General features: G+C 43.3%; 1 protein-coding gene across 1 annotated transcript in view; it reads right to left on the bottom strand.

Annotated features, from left to right (window-relative positions):
• The window catches only part of ofcc1 (orofacial cleft 1 candidate 1), a 213,192-nt gene that overhangs the window by 65,321 nt on the left and 129,152 nt on the right, over positions 1–18,719 (bottom strand). The window lies entirely within an intron of this gene.

An 18,719-nucleotide genomic window follows, 5' to 3' on the forward strand; every position in this document is an offset into this window, starting at 1 on the left:
AGCTTAATGGCCTCCTTCTGTGCTGTAGGGATTCTATGGGATTCTATGATGGAACAGTCACAAATGAGGGAGCAATGTCCGTACTGAAAGAATGTCTGACAGACCTATGACTCGATACTGAGTGCAGCCATTATTCAGACTGCCCTGGTGGCTATCTGAGGCAAACATTAGATCCCTCACCTTGTCTGATTTCACCATAGTCTTAGTGAGTCTGTTGATGCTATCTTGCTTCTTCTCTCATTTTCATCAAACCTCCCTTGGACTACATCTCAATGTTATCCACCCATTCAATCTTTCTTCCTCCTCTTCTATTTTTAACCTTCCATTTCTCCTTCAATTGTTGCCCAGTCAAGGCTGTTTTTATTCATTCGTGGGACATGGTGTTGCTCACTGGCCAGCAATTATTGTCCATCCCTAATTGCCTGAGGGCAGTTGAGAGTCAACCACATTGCTATGGCTCTGGATTCACATGTAGGCCAGACTGGGTAAGGACAGCAGATTTCCTTCCCTAAAGGACATTAGTGAACCAGGGGTTGTCAGGTCTTTACTTCAGATGTCCATACTTGATCATCTTTCTCTCTTTAACAATACTTGGCAACCCTTTGCGTTCCTGAATTTTACCTCTCGATCAAACCCATTTATTTGTCTTTCTGTTCAGCCAGCTGTTGCTGACTATTCTCCTTCATATCCTACATTTCAAAAGCTGTAATCCTCCTCCCATCCCCTTTCTTCAGAGTCCAACCCTTACGTCTATAAAATGCAACGCACCGCATGAATGACTGTCCCAGACTTTCCATTAAACTTCATGCTGATTTTCTTCAGCCTACCGAACACTGTTTAAGTCACATCTAGTGCCATAATTACTCTAACCTGGATTTCATTCTTAGCTGTAACTTTGGTGTTCATTGTCCAGCCGAGGAACTTGAAATTGCCTCTTTCTCATTACTTTCAATCTTGACTTCCTCTAATGTTAATACTAAATTCAATAATATGCAGCAGAACAGGAGGCATTCCAATTCCATTTAGGGTTCTTGCTCAACAACCACTAAATATCATTGTCTTTAGCAATTTGCAATGCTGTTTCCACCACCGCCATCCACAGTATGTCCATCAGCTGGGCTCCCAATTTCCAATCTTTCTCACCTAGTACTGAGCAGTGGGTTGCTGCCAGTGACATCCCAGTTTAATTCCTTCCGCTGGTAAACTGCCAGAGAAGAGGCAGCAGTCACCCCAGTATCTCGCCCAAATTTGTTTCAAGTTCCCATGAATTTCAAGCATCGTTTCAGCCTTGGGAAGCCATACCCTGAAATCAATCCGATGCCCAAACTTGGGTTAGTCTTCCCAGTTTGGATCTATGGGCAGAATTTTCCTGTTCCGCTCACCACAAGAATCGCAGTGGGCGAGGACATGGACATGGACAAGGGCGGCATGATGGCACAATGGTTAGCACTGTTGCCTCATGGTGTCAGGGACCCGGGTTCGATTCCTGACCTTGGGTCATTGTCAGTGTGGAGTCTGAATGTTCACCCTGCGCTTGCGTGGGTTTCGCCAGGTGCTCTAGTTTCCTCCCACAGTCTGAAAGACGTGCTGCCTCAGGGCACTGGCCATGCTAAACTCTCCCTCAGTTACCCGAACAAGCGTCAGAGTGTGGCAACTAGGGGATTTTCAGTCACTTCATAGTTTATATTGTGGTTCAACCCACAGGACAAGGACTGCAGCGATTCAAGAAAGCAGCTCACCAGCACCTTCTCAAGGGTAACTAGGGTTGGGCAATAAATGCTGGCCAGCCAGCGATGCCCATGTCCCACAAATGAACAAAAAAAAGTGTTAATATAAGCCTACTTGTGACTAATAAACTTTACGTTACGGACCATGCAAAGGTCCATAAGCTCATAAAGCCAATACACATAGGAGCAGAATTAGGCCACTCAACCCACCGAATCTGCTCTGCCATTCGATCATGACTGATTTTTTCTCATCCCCATTCTCCTGCCTTTTCCCCATAAACCCTGATCCCCTTATTAATCAAGAACTTATCTATCTCTGTGTTAAAGACACTCAATGGCCTGGCCTCCACAGCTTTCTGTAATAAAGAGTTCCACAGATTCACCACTCTCTGGCTGAAGAAATTCCTCCTCATCTCTGTTTTAAAGGATCATCCCTTTAGCCTGAGGTTGTGCCCCCTGGTTCAAGTTTTTCCTACTAGTGGAAACATCCTCTCTACGTCCACTTTATCCAGGCCTCCCAGTATCCTGTAAGTGTCGATAAGATCCCTCCTCATCCTTCTAAACTCCAACGAGTACAGATACAGAGTCCTCAATCATTCCTCATACGATAAGCACTTCATTCCAGGGATCACTCTTGTGAACCTCCTCTGGACCCATTCTAAAGCCAGCACATCCTTCCTTAGACACAGGGCCCAAAACTGCTCACAGTATTCCAAATGAGGTCTGACCAGAGCCTTATGTGGCCTCAGAAGTACCTCCCTGCTCTTATATTCTAGGTCCATTAACCTTGGATGGGATTTTCCAGCTTCCAGGCAAACGCAGCCAGGAAATCCCACCCATATATGTTGCCTTCCCTTCAAAATCTGGCTCCAGTCAATTTCTACCCCATTATCTCTAAAGTCTCTTTTTCCAAGAATTTTGTTGGGTTTCTTCCAATTGGCTGGCCTAATTCTATGGAAGATTGGTAGGAATTCCTTCCAGCAAGAATCTTGGGGTTGGAGCCAAAGTTATATCATCCAAACAGGAGAATGATTCCCCCAAGAAAATTCCAATCATTGGACTCCATCTCTGAAAGGATGAGGACGTTTTATAATTTATTGTTGCATCGTCATGGTGTTGAAGTTTTTGATATCCTGATATTAGCCAATTCTACAACACAGATGATCCGCTATCTGTTCACAGCTGCTATAGTACCAAGATATCTTACAGTATTTTCCCCTGATTAAAATTTTCCTTTCTGTTATTAAACATGAGGACAAAGGGGGCAATAAACTATTGAATTATTCCACCTCTTCTCTTCTCCCTCTACACTGGTTCAAATGAATTAAATCACATCTGACCTTACAAACTGGTTCCTTGGATGTTGAATAATATTATAGCAAAGATTATTTTTACATTCATATATTCGCTCACAAGATACTGGCTTGGTCAATATTTTTGCCTGCCCATCCGCGATTACCTTTGAGGTGGTGTTGTTGAGCAATGTTCTTGAACTGCTGCAGTTCATGTGTTGTGGTACATCCACATTGCTGTTAAGTTTATTTTATCTGTGTCACAAAATAGGCTTACGTTAACACTGCAATGAAGTTACTGTAAAAATCAATCCTCTGGCATCTGTTCAGGTACACTGAGAGAGAATTTAGCATGGCCAATGCACCCAACCAGCATGTTATTTGGGCTGTGGGGAGAAACCGAAGCACCTGGAGGAAACCCAGGCAAACACGAGAATGTGTAGATCCCGCACAGACAGTGACCCAAGCCGAGAATGGAACCTGGGTCTCTGGCGCTGTGAGGCAGCAGTGCTAAACACTGTGGTAACATGCCGCCATTTGCTGTGAGGAAGGCAGTTAGAGGAATTTGATACAGTGACAGTGAAGGAATGGCGATATCATTTTGTGTCAGAATGATGAGTGGATTGGAGGGTAATTTGCACGCAGTGGTGTTCCCATGCATTTGCTGCCCTTGTCTTTGTAAATGGCAATGGTTGTAGGTTTGCCAAGTGCTGATAAAGAATTGCTGCAGTGCATTTTGTACATGGTAAGCACTGCTGCCATAATAGAGATGGAGGATGTGAATGTTAAAGTTGCCAATCGAAGTGACTGCTGTGTCACGTTGGGTTTTCTGAGTGTTTTTGGAGCTGTTCATGCAGGCAAATGGAGAGTATTCCATCACAATCTGATTTTGCCTTGTGTCATGACAGGCTTTGGGGAAATCAGGAGGTGAATTACTCTCCAAAGAATTCCTAGCCACTGATCTTGTAGTCACTATATTTAAATGGCGAATCCAGTTGACTTTCTGGCCAATGGTACCTCCAAGATGTTGATAGTGGGACATTCAGCAATGCTAATGCCATTCAATGTCAATGGGAGATGATTAGATTCTCTCTCTCTTGTTGGAGATGGTCATTGCCTAGCACTTCTGATTTGACTTGATTTGATTTATAATTTCATGCATCGGTGTACAGTGAAATGTATTGTTTCTTGCGCACTGTATAGATAAAATATACCGTTCATAGAGTACAGTTACAGATAGGGTGGAGAGAAAGATCAGCCTAATAATAAGCTGATCTTATACTATAGCAATAAAATATAATATAATAATTAATATAAGCGGCAGCACAGGTGGTGAAGAAAGCATACGGCATGCTTGCCTTTGTTGGAGGGGCCATCAAGTATAAAAGTTGGCAAATTATGCTCGAGTTATATAAAACAGTGGTTAGGCCATATTTGGAATTCTGGCCACTGCACTACCAGAAGGATGTGGAGGCTTTGGAGGGAATACAGAAAAGGTTTACCAGGATGTCGCTTGGTACGGAGAGTATTAGTCATGAAGAGAGATTGAATAAACTGGGATTGTTCTCCCTGGAAAGATGGAGGCTGAGGGTCGACCTGATAGAAGTTTATAACATTATGAGGCGTATGGATAGGTTGAACATTTGGAGGCTTTTTCCCAGGGCAGAAATGACAATCACAAGGAGGCACAAGTTCAAGGTGAAGGGGGAAGGGGTCAGTGGAGATGTGCGGGCAAAGTTTTTTACACAGAGGGCAGTGGAGGCCTGAAATGCACTGTCAAGTGAGATGGTTGAGGCAGATAAGTTAGTGACATTTAAGACTTATCTGAATAGACACACAGACAGACAGGGAATAGAGGGATACAAGCTGTTGGTCTGGATAAGACAACATGATTGGAGTGCCGAAGAGCCTGTTCCTGTGCTGTACTGTTCTTTGTTCTGTGTTCTTTGTTCTATATGACAGGATCCTTAAGATGTAATCTACAAATTCATATACATTCCATAGAAACGTGTCAAGTTGTTATGTTGTCACTATGATAATATTAAGATATAGAGGAGGTGGTACATGGAGTAAATTTGGCCATGTAATTAGAAACCACAATATGTTGGCTAACCACTTCCAGGTTATCAGTGAGAATTATCATGTACTGGGAACTAAGAGATATCTTCCACCATGCATGTAATATTTTTATGAATCATCGCAGAGAACAATATTATTAATTAAATAGACTCTCTTGCAATTCAGACAGGTTCTTGCAGTAACTTTAGATAATATAAAATTAAATATACTCAATTGCAGCTGTTAAATCATTCTGAAGACCGAAGTTATTAATTGCACTTATTCTGTTACAGATCAGCAAGTTTATAAATCAACTCTGAGGAAGACTTCTAAATGCTCATGTGAATTTTTACATATCATTTTAATACTATCACTTCCCGCACAGTTGTTAAACTGTAGTATGAATTAATTTATTATGCTGAACATTTCATTCACTGCTACTGAATAAGACATGGCTGGAATGTATTTTATCAGGATGCATTGCACATAGTTGAAATTTGTCTGCTCACACAGTCGGCATGGTTACCAGACACATATATCCCTATGTGGTGTAGAATAATGCTAGCCCCTTTTTGGGACCATTCGATAGCAATTGCTTCTCAGCTGAATACTCTCAATGTAAGTTTGAAAAACGCAGATCCTAAATCACTGAATAGATCTGAATTGAATTATTATTGTCACGTGTATTGGCTTGCAGGAAAAAGTATTGTTTCTTGCGAGCTGTTACAGACAAAACATACCGCTTGTAGAATACATAGGGGAGAAGGAAAGGAGAAGGTGTTGAACACAGTGTTACAATCACAGATAGGGTGTAGAGACAAATCAGTTTAAAGTCTGATGGCAGCAGGGAAGAAGCTGTTTTTGAGTCAGCTGGTACATGATCTCGGACTCTTTCATCTTTTTCTCGACAGAAGAAGTTGGAAGAGGGTATGTCCGAGGTGTGTGAGGTCCTTGATTATGCTGGCTGCTTTTCTGAGGCAGCAGGAAGTGTAGGTGGAGTCAATGGATGGGAGGCTGGTTTGCGTGATGGACCAGGCTTCATTCGCGACCCATTGTGGAAAAACTGATTTAACTCTTCCCTTAGGAAGACTTAAACCTGCTTGGAATATTACCATCCTCAGTATAGCCTTTGTAATAAATTTCAGCTAAATTACAGTTACTCAGATATTCTGAGAGTGCAGGAATCTCACATCAATAACGTACCTCTCTACCCAAGAGATGGGTTCATGAATTAGCAGTCAGAAGACTGGGTGAGACATCATCACCGAAATCTTGCTGCAATTTACCTGATGGGATCTTATAGTCTAGTCAATGGCGTACCCCCACCACGGGTTTCCCTGCAGCATGGGGTGAATTCAATGGGGAACCCTGTTGGCATCAGCGGGACCATAAGATCCAGCCACCCGTGATTGGCACATCGCCTCCCACAGCCACGGAATACAGGAACTGAGGAACTGAACATGCAATTTATAAGTGGTGATGCAGTCAATTGCAACATTAATGGTTCCAACAAATTGCATCATATTCTTATTTCTGGTCGAGAATCTAATTTTTAAATCTAAATGTTTTTACAGTTAAATATTTAAGTAGCTATCCATTAATTATTAAAGTAATATTATCCTTAAATCGTTGTGAGGAAGACCACAGAGTTAGCAAAGTGACTCTGCCCTAGTTAAGGAGAGAATGAGGGGGCACAGCCTCAAGGTAAAGGGGGGGCGGTTTAGAACGGAGTTGAGGAGGAACTTCTTCACTCAAAGGGTGGTGAATCTCTGGAATTCTCTGCCCGTTGAAGTGGTGGAGGCTGCCTCGCTAAATATTTTTAAGACGCGGGTTGATGGGTTTTTGATAAGAGAAGGGATTAAGGGTTATGGGGAGAGGGCGGGAAAGTGGAACTGAGCCACGACAGATCAGCCATGATCTTATTGAATGGCGGGGCAGGCTCGAAGGGCTAGATGGCCTACTCCTCCTATTTCTTATGTTCTTATGATAGTCACTGACTTCTAGTTGAACCTCTACTGTGGCACTGAAGGGAATCCAGCAAATCTAAAAATTCAATGAATGCTCTCAAGATTTAGGCTGTTTCTTAGGTTGTATAGAGAATTTCTTATATATGGAGGTATGTTGGTACTACAATATGGGTTAAGTTCATCCTCTTTATTTCCCAAATATTGTTATTCTTGTTCATTTCTACATAAGACCTGGCCCTCTTTGATGTCTAAGAAAACCAATATAAAAACAAGCTATGAGCCTCATGGTGGTCAAATTTTCATTTTTGCTGTGCCTCTGTCTCAGATGTACAAATAGCCATTTGGTTGTACAGAAACTTCAGCATTGCTGAGTAAAGTGACATTTTCTTGTCAAAGCTTTTCATCTTGCACTCATCAGGACATTGCTGTCCTGATGAGTACAAGACGAAAGTTTTCAACAATTCTATTTTTTCAGCAATACACAAGTTTTCATATTCAACTAATTATAGTATAAGCATAAGCTCATCAATTATCAATTTTGATGGTTTACTCTGTGATAAGACTTGTAACTTTAGGAGTAAATCCCTCTTATCAGGAATTACTCTTATGGTTCTAAGGAGAAGCAAGCCCCTTCAAAGTTTTTTTATTAGACACAAGTAGGCTTACATTAACACTGCAATGGAGTTACTGCGAAAATCCCCTAGTCGCCACACTCCAGCACCTGTTCGGGTACACTGAGGGACAATTTAGCACGGCCAATGCACCTACCCTGCATGTGTTTGGAGTGTGGGAGGAAACCAGAGCACCTTGAGAAAACGCACGCAGTCACGGGAAGAACATGTAACCTCCACACAGAGAGTGATCCAAGCTGGGAATTGAACCCAGGTCCCTGGTGTTGTGAGGCAAGAAGTGTGCCAACATGCTGCCCACTTTGCTTACGGGCCCATAGCAGTTCAGTATTAATCATATTAACCTTTAAGAAAAATGAATTCTTATAAATTTTTAAAGTTCTACAAAGTGGAAGATGAGGCCAAATTGTCTTTAATGGTTTAAAAACCAAAGTCAGTTGTCTAGGGATCTTGTTGATTGACCATGTGGGTGGTTACACACTGGGCTTGGTGGCTTTCTGGTTTCTACATTGAGACAATTTAAAGATGTTGACAGACAACTTCTATACTTTCTTTTGGAGTCAGCAGCTGCTGGATTGACTTTTGAGACACTACCCATGGCATGAGACGTCGAACAACAAGTAGGGCACGAGCTTGCAAGGTGGCTGGAGGGAGAGAGTGAGAGAGAGAAAGAGAGCGAGAGAGCGAGAAAGGGAGAGCGCTCACTCAGGTTGCGGGATTTTCTGGCCATGCTTGCCCCAAGGCTGGAAAATCCCACCTGAGGTCAACGGACCTTTGCATGGTCCACGTCTCGCCTGTTACATTCCCATGGCGGGTGGGATGGGAAAGTTCCACTGAGAGACCTTCTGATCTCACTCAGAATTTCTGTTCTTCTACCTGACTGAGAGAAAAGGAGTTTCTTAAAACATAAAAACTCATCGCATGATCTCCTTGCAAACTGACCAGTGACACAAACATGGTCATAGCAAGTATATTCCAGTTCCATTGTTTAAAAAAGATTAGATTATGTCCGGAGAATTTCCCTTCTCAGCCAGGATCCATTGTCCAAAATAACTGAGTCTGATGGCTTGCTCCACACTCAGCTGAATACACAGATGACGCCTGGATGTTTTGTGAATGGTTCAGGAGATGAGTTATTCATGTGCATCTAAGTTGTTTGTCTCTGTTGGTCAACTTCCAGGCAGTCCAACAGAGACTTTGGAATTTGCATGGTGCAGCTATGAAAAGGCTCAACTGTCTTAGAAGTTGCTGTTTAAGTCATTGAAAATGCTGCTCTTCAGTCATTTTACTGATCCAGGGGTATCAGCACACTCAATGAAGTTGGCTGGAATTCTCTGCTCCCATATGCCCTGATACTGCTTACAGCGAGAACAGAGAATTTGGTGTTCCGCCAAATATCCATTCACAGCAGCAGGACTGGAGAATCCCAGCCACAAGTGAAGTCAGGGAATGCAGTCTGTCATATCATAGAATCCATGTAGTGTGGAAGGAGTCCATTCAGCCCATTGAGTCTGCACTGACTCCCTCCGACAAAGTATCTAATCCAGGCCTTTGTCTCCCATAACCCCACACCTTTACTATGGTTAATCCATCTAACCAACACATCCTGCGACATAAAGGGGTAATTTAGCATGGCAATGGACATCTTTTGACTATGGGAGGAAACTGGAGCACTGGAGGAATCCCATGTAGAGACAGGGAGAACATGTAAGCTCTAGACAGACATTCACCCAAGGTAGGATTTGAACCTCGGTCCCTGGTGCTGCGAGGCAGCAGTAACCGCTGTATCACCATGCCACCCATATCTTTGATATAAAGTATTGGTTGCATAACACAATACCAACCTCAGCACAATTTGCCTTCTACCTGGTAGTTCAGGTGACTCTGCATCATTTGCCAATTGTTCTTTTCATAAGAATTAGAGCTAAATAGGCTGAAAAAAATCTTCATTACAATCTATCCGGCGGACTCTGAAATCAAGACAATCATTGTACTCAACAAAGCATTGATCCTAGCTTCCAGCTGGGGTTAATTCTCAGTTGAGGAAGGGCAAAACAGTTCTCACTCCTTCAGCTGCCTTGGCCCTAGGTTCTGGGATTCCCTCCTTAAACCTCTTTCCTTCCCTTGAGCCAACTGTTAATCCCTTTGGCCAGGTTTTTGGTCACCTGTCTTCAGATTGCATTGCAGTGTCAGCCTCGATTTTGTCCTCCTGTCCTTGGAGGCAAGGATTACAGTAATCCTCCCCTCAAATAGGTCCATCTCATTGCTTGCATAGGCCACTTAACTTTTGAAAGAGAAACAGCGATATTGAAGAACTATGAAACCATTCACTATCCTGGTAAAACTCCCACTACACACACACTTTCACATCCATTAATAGCTTTTCTTTTCTTCACTGAGAGAAATATTTATTGCTTACTGCTCGCACCTTGAAGCTATTTTCTTATGAAGTTTCCAAAAGCCTAAATCAATAGTGGTGCCAAATTAGCAGTACAAGGCATTTTGCCAGAGGAAAGTATTGTTCAACTCACTCTGTCCACCAGAGAAGTCTACTTAAGTGAATAAATCATTGTGCAGCACTTGTCAGTTGTCAGAAAAGAATTGTTTTTTTTTCTAAGGTTCAATGGCAAAGAATGCAAACAGATAATAACCTTTTTAAAATTAGTTTTGACTGAGGAAACTCTGATTTAAAATGTTCCAGTTGCCTACGATTCATGAAATACAGATTTTCTCTCATCAGCTACATACAGGATGAATAAGTCCCATTACTTGAATTTGTCACTATGCAAACTGACTGATACCAACTCACCAACATACGAGAAATACAATCCAGTAAAATTTAACTGGGGTGAATCACCATCCGTGCATCAAGCAGATGTACACCTGCTTTCCTGGCAGTTTTCTATGTTGCTTTCATGTTACACCGACTGCCCTACTCGCTTTTTTTGCCACTGCCCAAGGAAGAGACTGGCTACTTGGCCTCACAATCCACTGACTCCAAAACAGCCAGCATAATCAGGGACCCCACCCAGCCCTAACATAGGGCGGGATTTTCCAGCTCCATTTGCCCAAAAACCAGAAAATCCCGCCCGAGGTTAATGGGCCCTTACATGGTCCGTGTCCCACCCACTACAATTCCCGTGGCAGGCAGGAAGGGAAAATTCCACCTTCCACCTTCTTCCATTGGGAAAAAGTCACGAAAGTTTGAGATTATATACCAAGCGACTCAAGAACAGCTTCCTCCCTGCTGTCACCAGACTTTTGAATGGCCCTATCACATATTAAGCTGATCTTTCTCTACACTCTAGCTATGAATATAACTCTATATTCTGCACCCTCTCCTTTCCTTCTCCCTCTGTACTCTATGAACAATATGTTTTGTCTGTATAGTGCGCAAGAAACTTCCGGCTGCCTCAGAAAAGCAGCCAGCATAATTAAGGACCCTACACACCCCGGACATACTGTCTTCCACCTTTTTCTGTCAAGAAAAAGATACAAAAGTCTGAGAGCACATACTAATTGCCTCAAGAACAGCTTCTTCCCTGCTGCCATCAGACGTTTGAATGGACCTATCTCGCAATAAGTTGATCTTTCTCTGCACCCTAGCTATTGACTGTAACTTTATATAAAATCAAATTACTGTGGATGCTGGAATCTGAAACCAAAAGAAAAAATGCTGGAAAATCTCAGCAGGTCTGACAGCATCTGTAGGGAGAGAAAAGAGCTGACACTTCCCGTCCAGATGACCCTTTGTCAAAACTTAAGCCTTGACAAAGGGTCATCTGGACTCAAAACGTCAGCTCTTTTCTCTCCTTATACATGCTGCCAGGCCTGCTGAGATTTTCCAGCATTTTCTCATTTGGACTCTGAGATTACAGTCTGCATTCTCTCCTTTCCCTCTCCATGAATGGTATGTTTTGTCTGTACATTGCACAAGAAACAATACTTTTCACTGTATACTAATACAAATGATGATAATAAATCAAATCAAGTCAAATTAAAAATCAATACTTTTCACTGTATCCCAATATGTGACAATAATAAATCAGATCAAATCACATGTAGGCCAGACCAGGTAAGGACAGCAGATTTCCTTCTCTAAAGGACATTCGTGAACGAGATGGGTTTTTATCACAACCGACACAATGGTTGCACAGTCACCTTTATTAGTATCATCATTACACTTTTGATTTTTATTGAATTCAAATTTCACCATTTGCCATAATAAAATTCAAACCCAGGTCTCCAGAACATTAGCTTAGGTCTCTCGATTGCTAGTCCAGTGATAATATTGTTAAGACAATGCCTCCCCTTGTTCCTCTGAACCCTTTATGGATTTCAGTACAGGTCTCAGTGGAAATATTCAACAGCACGAGAGTTCCGGCATTGTGGAGCTTTATCAGGTCATGCCCAGTCTAGACCGGCTGAGCTTTTCTGCAGCTCAATGTTCACATTCCTAACAACCTTCTTCTGTTGATTCATATGTGGCGCCAATAAATAATTTAAAGTTAATGGGCGGGATTTTCCAGCCACATTCACCCCAAAATCGAAAAATCCTGCCCAAAGTCAACGGAGGTTCCGTTCACCCCACCTGCCCCCCCCGCCCCACCTCTACCACCTGCTATGATTCCCTTGGAGGGTGGGATGAGAAAAGTACCCCCAGTGAGTTTATTTGAGGTTTTGACAAAATCTTCAGTCTGTGGTTTGAGACGTTGATGTTTATATCCGCAGCTCCCCCCTCCACCAAGTAAGGGTTCATTTTACTGATGGTTTCTGCTTGCTAAGCACACATGTAAAGAATAGCAGATGGTCAGGTGTGAGTTACAGATGCCTGGTGTATGTGGTCCCTGGTTGGTTTTGGGTCATTGCGTCCACAAGTGATCTAACCATGGGCACAAGCCCAAAACCACAAGGGATCCCACTTACATCTGAAATTCGTCCCTTGACCAGCTGCTATTCTGTGTAATGTGCACAAGGCATTTGTTTACTTTTTTTCCTGCATGTAACAAAACATGGCCCGTGGCAAATCTGGCTGCGAGAATTACACAGGTGAAGAAGCAGTTGGTAAAGAAAGATGACTGTGTGATATCACCAATGTAACGCAATGGGCCCAGTGTTAACTCATTCAAAACCCCCATCCTCTTCTAGAAGGTTAAAATTGGGTCCAATGTTTAACATCAGAGGGGCACAGGTTATCGAAACAAATCAAGTGCATGTTTAGACATGTAGTTTGCAGGCATAGTGGTAGAGTGGTTAGAACTGCTGCCTCATAGCACCAGGGACCCAGGTTCAATTCTGGCCTTGGATCTGTGTGGAGTTTGTACATTCTCTGTCTGTGTCTGCGTAGGTTTCCTCCAGATGCTCCAGTTTCCTTCCACACTCCAATGATGTGGCAATTAGTTTGATTGGCCGTGCTGAATTGCCACTTAGGGCAGGATTTTATGGCTTCGCTCCTCGCAAAACCGTAAAATCTCACCTGAAGTCAATGGCCATTCCCATTGTCTGCCCCTCACCACTCCGATTCCAATGGCGGGCAGCGTGGTAGAATTCTAGTCTTAGTGTCCCAAGCTGTGGGGCAGCAGGGTGACACAGTGGTTAGCGCTGCTGTCTCACAGCGCCAGAGACCACGTCCAATTCTCAGCTTGGGTCGCCATTTGTGTGGAGTTTGCACATTCTCCCCCTGCCTGTGTGGGTTTCCTCTGGGTGCTCTGGTTTCCTCCCACACTTCAAAGATGGGCAGGTTAGATAGATTGGCCAAACTAAATTGCCCCTTAGTGTTGGGAGACTAGCTATTGTAAATATATCGGGATAGGGCCTGGGTGGGATTGTGGTCAGTGCAGATTTGATGGGAGAGAATGGCCTCCTTCTGCATGTAGGGTTCTATGCGTGTAGGGGGATAAGTGGTGTAAATACGTGAGGATATGGGAATAGGGCCTGGGTAAGACGCTCTATTGGAGGGTCAATGCAGACTCATTGGGCTGAATGGCCTCCTTCTGTACTATAGTGGATTCTATGACTCTAAATGACTGAAGGGGAACACAATCCAATTCACAATCTGCATATTATAATACAATGGAGAAGGTTGACCACATAGAAAGGGATTAATAGGATAGAGGTCGAGAAAATGTTACTACTTGTGGGAAATCCAAACTAAGGGTCATAAGACGGTAATTCATAAACTCAAAGGGGAGTTTGGGAAGAACCTCTTTACCCAGAGAGTGGTGAGAATGTGAAATTTGCTAATGAAAGGAATCGTTGATGTAAGTAGCGTAAATAAATTTGAGGAGGAGCTGGATAGGTACACAAGGGAAAAAGGAATCATAAAGTTTAAAATTTATTTATTAGTTACAAGTAAGGCTTACATTAACACTGCAGCAAAGTTACTATGAAAATCCTCTAGCCGCCACATTCTGGCACCTGCTCGGGGAAATAGTTCACAGCTAGGGTTTTGTTGATAGGGTGAGGTACACGAGGGTGGAAGGAGACTTGTGTGGGACACAAACTATGACACGGACTAACTTGGTTAAATGTCCTGTTTCTGTGTTGTAGATACTACAGCTAATGTAAAGGCCACTCCAGCAGACCTATTGAGGTTCAAATCAAAATCATCAGAAAAAAAAATTTCAATGCATAACAGATTTAACCAAAATTAAAGCCAGTGGGTTCATTTATTAGTGTCACAAATAGGCTTACATTAAAACTGCAATGACGTTACTGTGAAAATCTCCTAGTCTCCACACTCCAGTACCTGTTCGGTACACAGAGGGAGAATTTAGCATGGCCAGTGCACCTAACCAGTGTGTCTTTCAGACTGTGGGAGGAACCCGGAGGAAACCCATGCAGACAACATGCAGACCCCACACAGACAGTGACCCAAGCCAGGAATCAAATCCAGGTCCCTGACGCTGTGAGGCAGCAGTGCTAACCACTGTGCCACCGTGCCTTCCACGCTGCTGGTGTTGTTGCAATACTGCACACTTACTTTGTACATTGGTTGTATTATAAGTGGATCATGGCTCACTGTAATAATACTGGTGAGTTCCTGGCATCTTAATGTATATTCCCTGCTGTAACTGGCTGGTGATTTATAATATGGTACAACAAACAGATCTGAATAACATGAATAAAGTTCTGCAAAAGGAGCACACCTACGTGGATGAGTGAGTGTGCTCTAATGAATACCAATCAGTGCACAAGAGACATTATACAACTGTCTTGACAGGGAGAGAAATTAATTATGTTGACAATACTTTACTCATTTTCTTTATGTTTTCTTTGCGCATAAGATTTATTCATGCATTTGCAATACACCGCCTGGAAAATAACTTGTCTCACATTAATCAAAAACTGCAGACAAATAAGTAATCCCTGCGCCAAAGGGCCTGGCTTCAGTTTTGATATTATTACAATTGGAATAGAATCCAACTACAAGACAAACAGCAAAGTGAAGATTAAGCAAGTTGCAGCTTTAACCCAAAACCTGATTTTTACTTCTTGTGGAGACAAGGGAAATGCAAGCTCCTAAAATCTGCATACGGAATGAAGTAGTTTCCAGAATGCATGATTAACGTGCTTACTGCTGCTCTCTGCATGCAAGATAACACCAAAAAGGATCCACACTTGTTTCTTGCATCGCAGGCAAATGATGTAGAGTAAATTTGCTGATGGTCACACAACGATCAGCACTGCTCGTGACTCCTCAGATACTAAAGCAGTCTGCATCTAAATGCAAAAAGACCTGGATGATAAGTATTAAGTAAGATTTGTGACACAAAAGTGCCAGATAATGACCATTTCCACCGATGATGCGGAGCTGCTCCTATTGGGCTGGGGTGGGCACAATAAGAAGTCTCACAACACCAGTTTAAAGTCCAACAGGTTTATTTTGTAGCACAAGCTTTCAGAGCATTGCTCCTTCCTCAGATGAATCATCTCCAATGAGAGAGAGAATCCAATCATTTTCTTTTGACATGCAATGGCATTAACATTGTTGAATCCCCCACTATCAACATCCTGAGGGTTACCAATGACCAAAGAGCAGGTCAGAAGCCACTGCGAGTGACTCACTCCCTGACACCCCAAAGCCTGTCTGCAATTTACAAGGCACAAGTCAAGAATGGGAAGGAATACTCTCCCCTTGCCTGGGTAATTGCAGCCCCAGTAACACTCAAGAAGTTCAATGATACCCAAGACAAAGCAGTCTACTTGACTGACATCCAATCCAAAAACAATCACTCCCTCCACCATCGACACACAGCAGCATGCATGTGTACAATCTACAAGATGCACCATAGCAACTTATCAAGGCTCCTTAGACAGCATCTTCCAAACCTGTGACCGTGACCATCTAGAAGGGCAAGGGCAGCAGATACATGGGAACACCACCAGCTGGAGGTACCCCTCCAAGCGACTCACCAATCTGACTTGGAAATAGATCACCATTCCTTCACTGTCACCGGGTCAAAATCCTGGAATTCTCTCCCTGATAGCACCATGGGTGTACCTACACCACATGGACTGCAGTGGTTCAAGAAGGCAGCTTACCACCACCTTCTCAAAGGCAATTAAGGATGGGCAATAAATACTGATCTAGCCAGCGATGCCTACATCCCTTGAAAGACTAAAATATTGTATTGCTGGTAAGCTGAAGATACAGGAAAAGAGCTTTCATTTTAGTGTCCAGGTTATTCGATGATGAGGTTTTACTACATTCTAAAGCTATGTAATTCTAGTGAGGCACCTCATGGATGAGGGGTCAGATGAATGGTTTCATAATTACAAGAGAAAGTCATCATTCTTTGACCGATGATGTGCAGTGGCAGTTTTAATTTCGTCTGCTGCTCTTGTCAAACTGAACACCTGGATATAGCATTTAAATCAATGCCTCTCAAATCAGTCCTTGGATCATAAAATTGCTACAGTGCAGAAGGAGATCATTTAGCTCAACGAATGTGCACTGACACTCTGACAGAGCAACTTACCCAGGCCCACCCCCCTGCCCTATCCCCACAACCCCACATATTCACCACATTAATCTCCCTAACCGATACATCTTTGGGGCAATTTAGCATGGTCAATCCATCTAACTAAAAAAAATCCACATCTTTCAGACTGCAGGAGGAAACCAGAATATCCGGAGGAAACCCACACAGACACAAGGAGAACATGCAGACTCCACACAGACAGTCACCCCAGGCCGGAATCGACTGTGGGTGACTGGTGCTGTGAGACAGCAGTGCTGACCGCTGTGCCGTCCATAGGGATGCTGAAAGGTCTATTACATTTTAAGCTCAAGTCTATATTGCAGTTGGAATAACATGCACCATGCTGCTGTGTGTCTCGTTTTGAAATGCAATCATACATGTGCGACTGCATGTTGTATTTTTGATCCTGGTGCATGTTTTCCCAGGAATCATTTTGCTCTTCTCATTGGATAATAACTGCTGCGTATTTTATTATTTTTTCATTAATTTGTGGGACACGGATGTCGCTCGCTGGGCCAGCATTTATTGCCCATCCCTAGTCGTCTGAGGGCAGTTGAGAGTCAACCACATTGCTGTTGTTCTGGGGTCATATGTAGGCCAGACCGGGTAAGAACAGCAGATTTTCTTCCCCAAAGGACATTAATAAACTAGATGGGGTTTGTCCGACAATGGTTTCCTCATCATCAGTAAATTCTTAATTCAAGATTTTTTTATTGAAATCAAATTCCGTGCCGGGATTCGAACCCGGGTCCCCAGAACATTAGCTCAGTTTCTGGATTAATAGCCTAGGCGATAATACCACAAGGCCATCACCTCCCTGCCAAATGATTGAGCTCATTTAAATGATCTTTTATCTTCTTTCTGTAATCAAAGCCTAAATAATATTCATGGATGCAAACTTTCCATCAGTCAGTATGACACCCACAAGACAGAAAGATCATTTTTACAGCAGGTGAAGGAAGTGAGGCTTCAACACTGATGATTTAACAACACAAGGCTTTGCAGCTTTAGCACATTCCTGACACAAAGTGATTGACAGCAAGGAAATCCTGTGAGTTAAGTGTTAAGATGATTGAAGGCACAGCTACCAGTGCTGGAGCATAAATGGGGAGGGGGGAGAGGGGAGGGGCAAGAGGCCAGAGTTGGAGCTAGGCAGGAATCTCCGAGGGTGGCAGGGCTGGGTTTGGCATTAAAGTGATGGAACAGAAAGGCCTGTTCCACTGCACAACCATCTTGTCCTATTCCTGTTAAGTCAATGGTCTTGCAGGCGTGGGTGCTGATGCAAAGTGATCCAGAAAAGTGTGGCTTAAGGCCTTGGCCGCACTGAAACCTGCTCTTGGACAGACCCAGGGACAATCTCATTGAATACCATGAGGGTGGCATGGTGGCTAAGTGGTTAGCACTGCTGCCTCACAGCACCAGGTTTGATTCCAGGCTCGGGTCACTGTCTGTGTGGAGTTTGCACATTCTCCCCGTGTCTGCGTGAGTTTCCTCCAAGTGCTCTGGTTTCCTCCCACGTGTTGGTTAGGTGCATTGGCCATGCTAAATTTTCCCTCAGTGCTCCCAAACAGGTGCCGGAGTGTGGAGACTTGAAGAATTTCACAGCAGCTTCATTGCCGTGTCATGAGCCTATTTATGACTAATAAATAAAATTTAACTTTAAAATAACAGTAGTGGGATGTTGGTGCCAGTCTCGAAGCTAAGGGTTAGAGCTACAAGCTGTGTGGCTTGTGTATAAGCTAAGAGATAGCTCTTCAACATTAGGGCAGCATAATGGTTAGCACTGCTGCCTCACAACGCCACGGATCCAGGTTTGATTCTGGCCGCGGGTGACTGTCCGTGTGGAATTCGTATATCCTCCCCATATCTGCATGGGTTTCCCCTCCCAGCGCTCCAGTTTCCTCCCACACTCCAAAGATAGTTCATAAGTTGATCAGATATAGAAATAGAATTAGGCCATTTGCCCACTGATGGCCAGGTTAGATGGATTGCCCCTTAGTGTCAGGGGAACTAGCAGGGTAAATGTGTGGGCTTATGGGGATAGAACCTGTGTGGGTTTGTT

The sequence above is a fragment of the Carcharhinus amblyrhynchos genome, chromosome 8 (genome assembly GCF_965287045.1).
Source record: "Carcharhinus amblyrhynchos chromosome 8, sCarAmb.v2.hapA, whole genome shotgun sequence".
Lineage (NCBI taxonomy): Eukaryota > Metazoa > Chordata > Chondrichthyes > Carcharhiniformes > Carcharhinidae > Carcharhinus > Carcharhinus amblyrhynchos.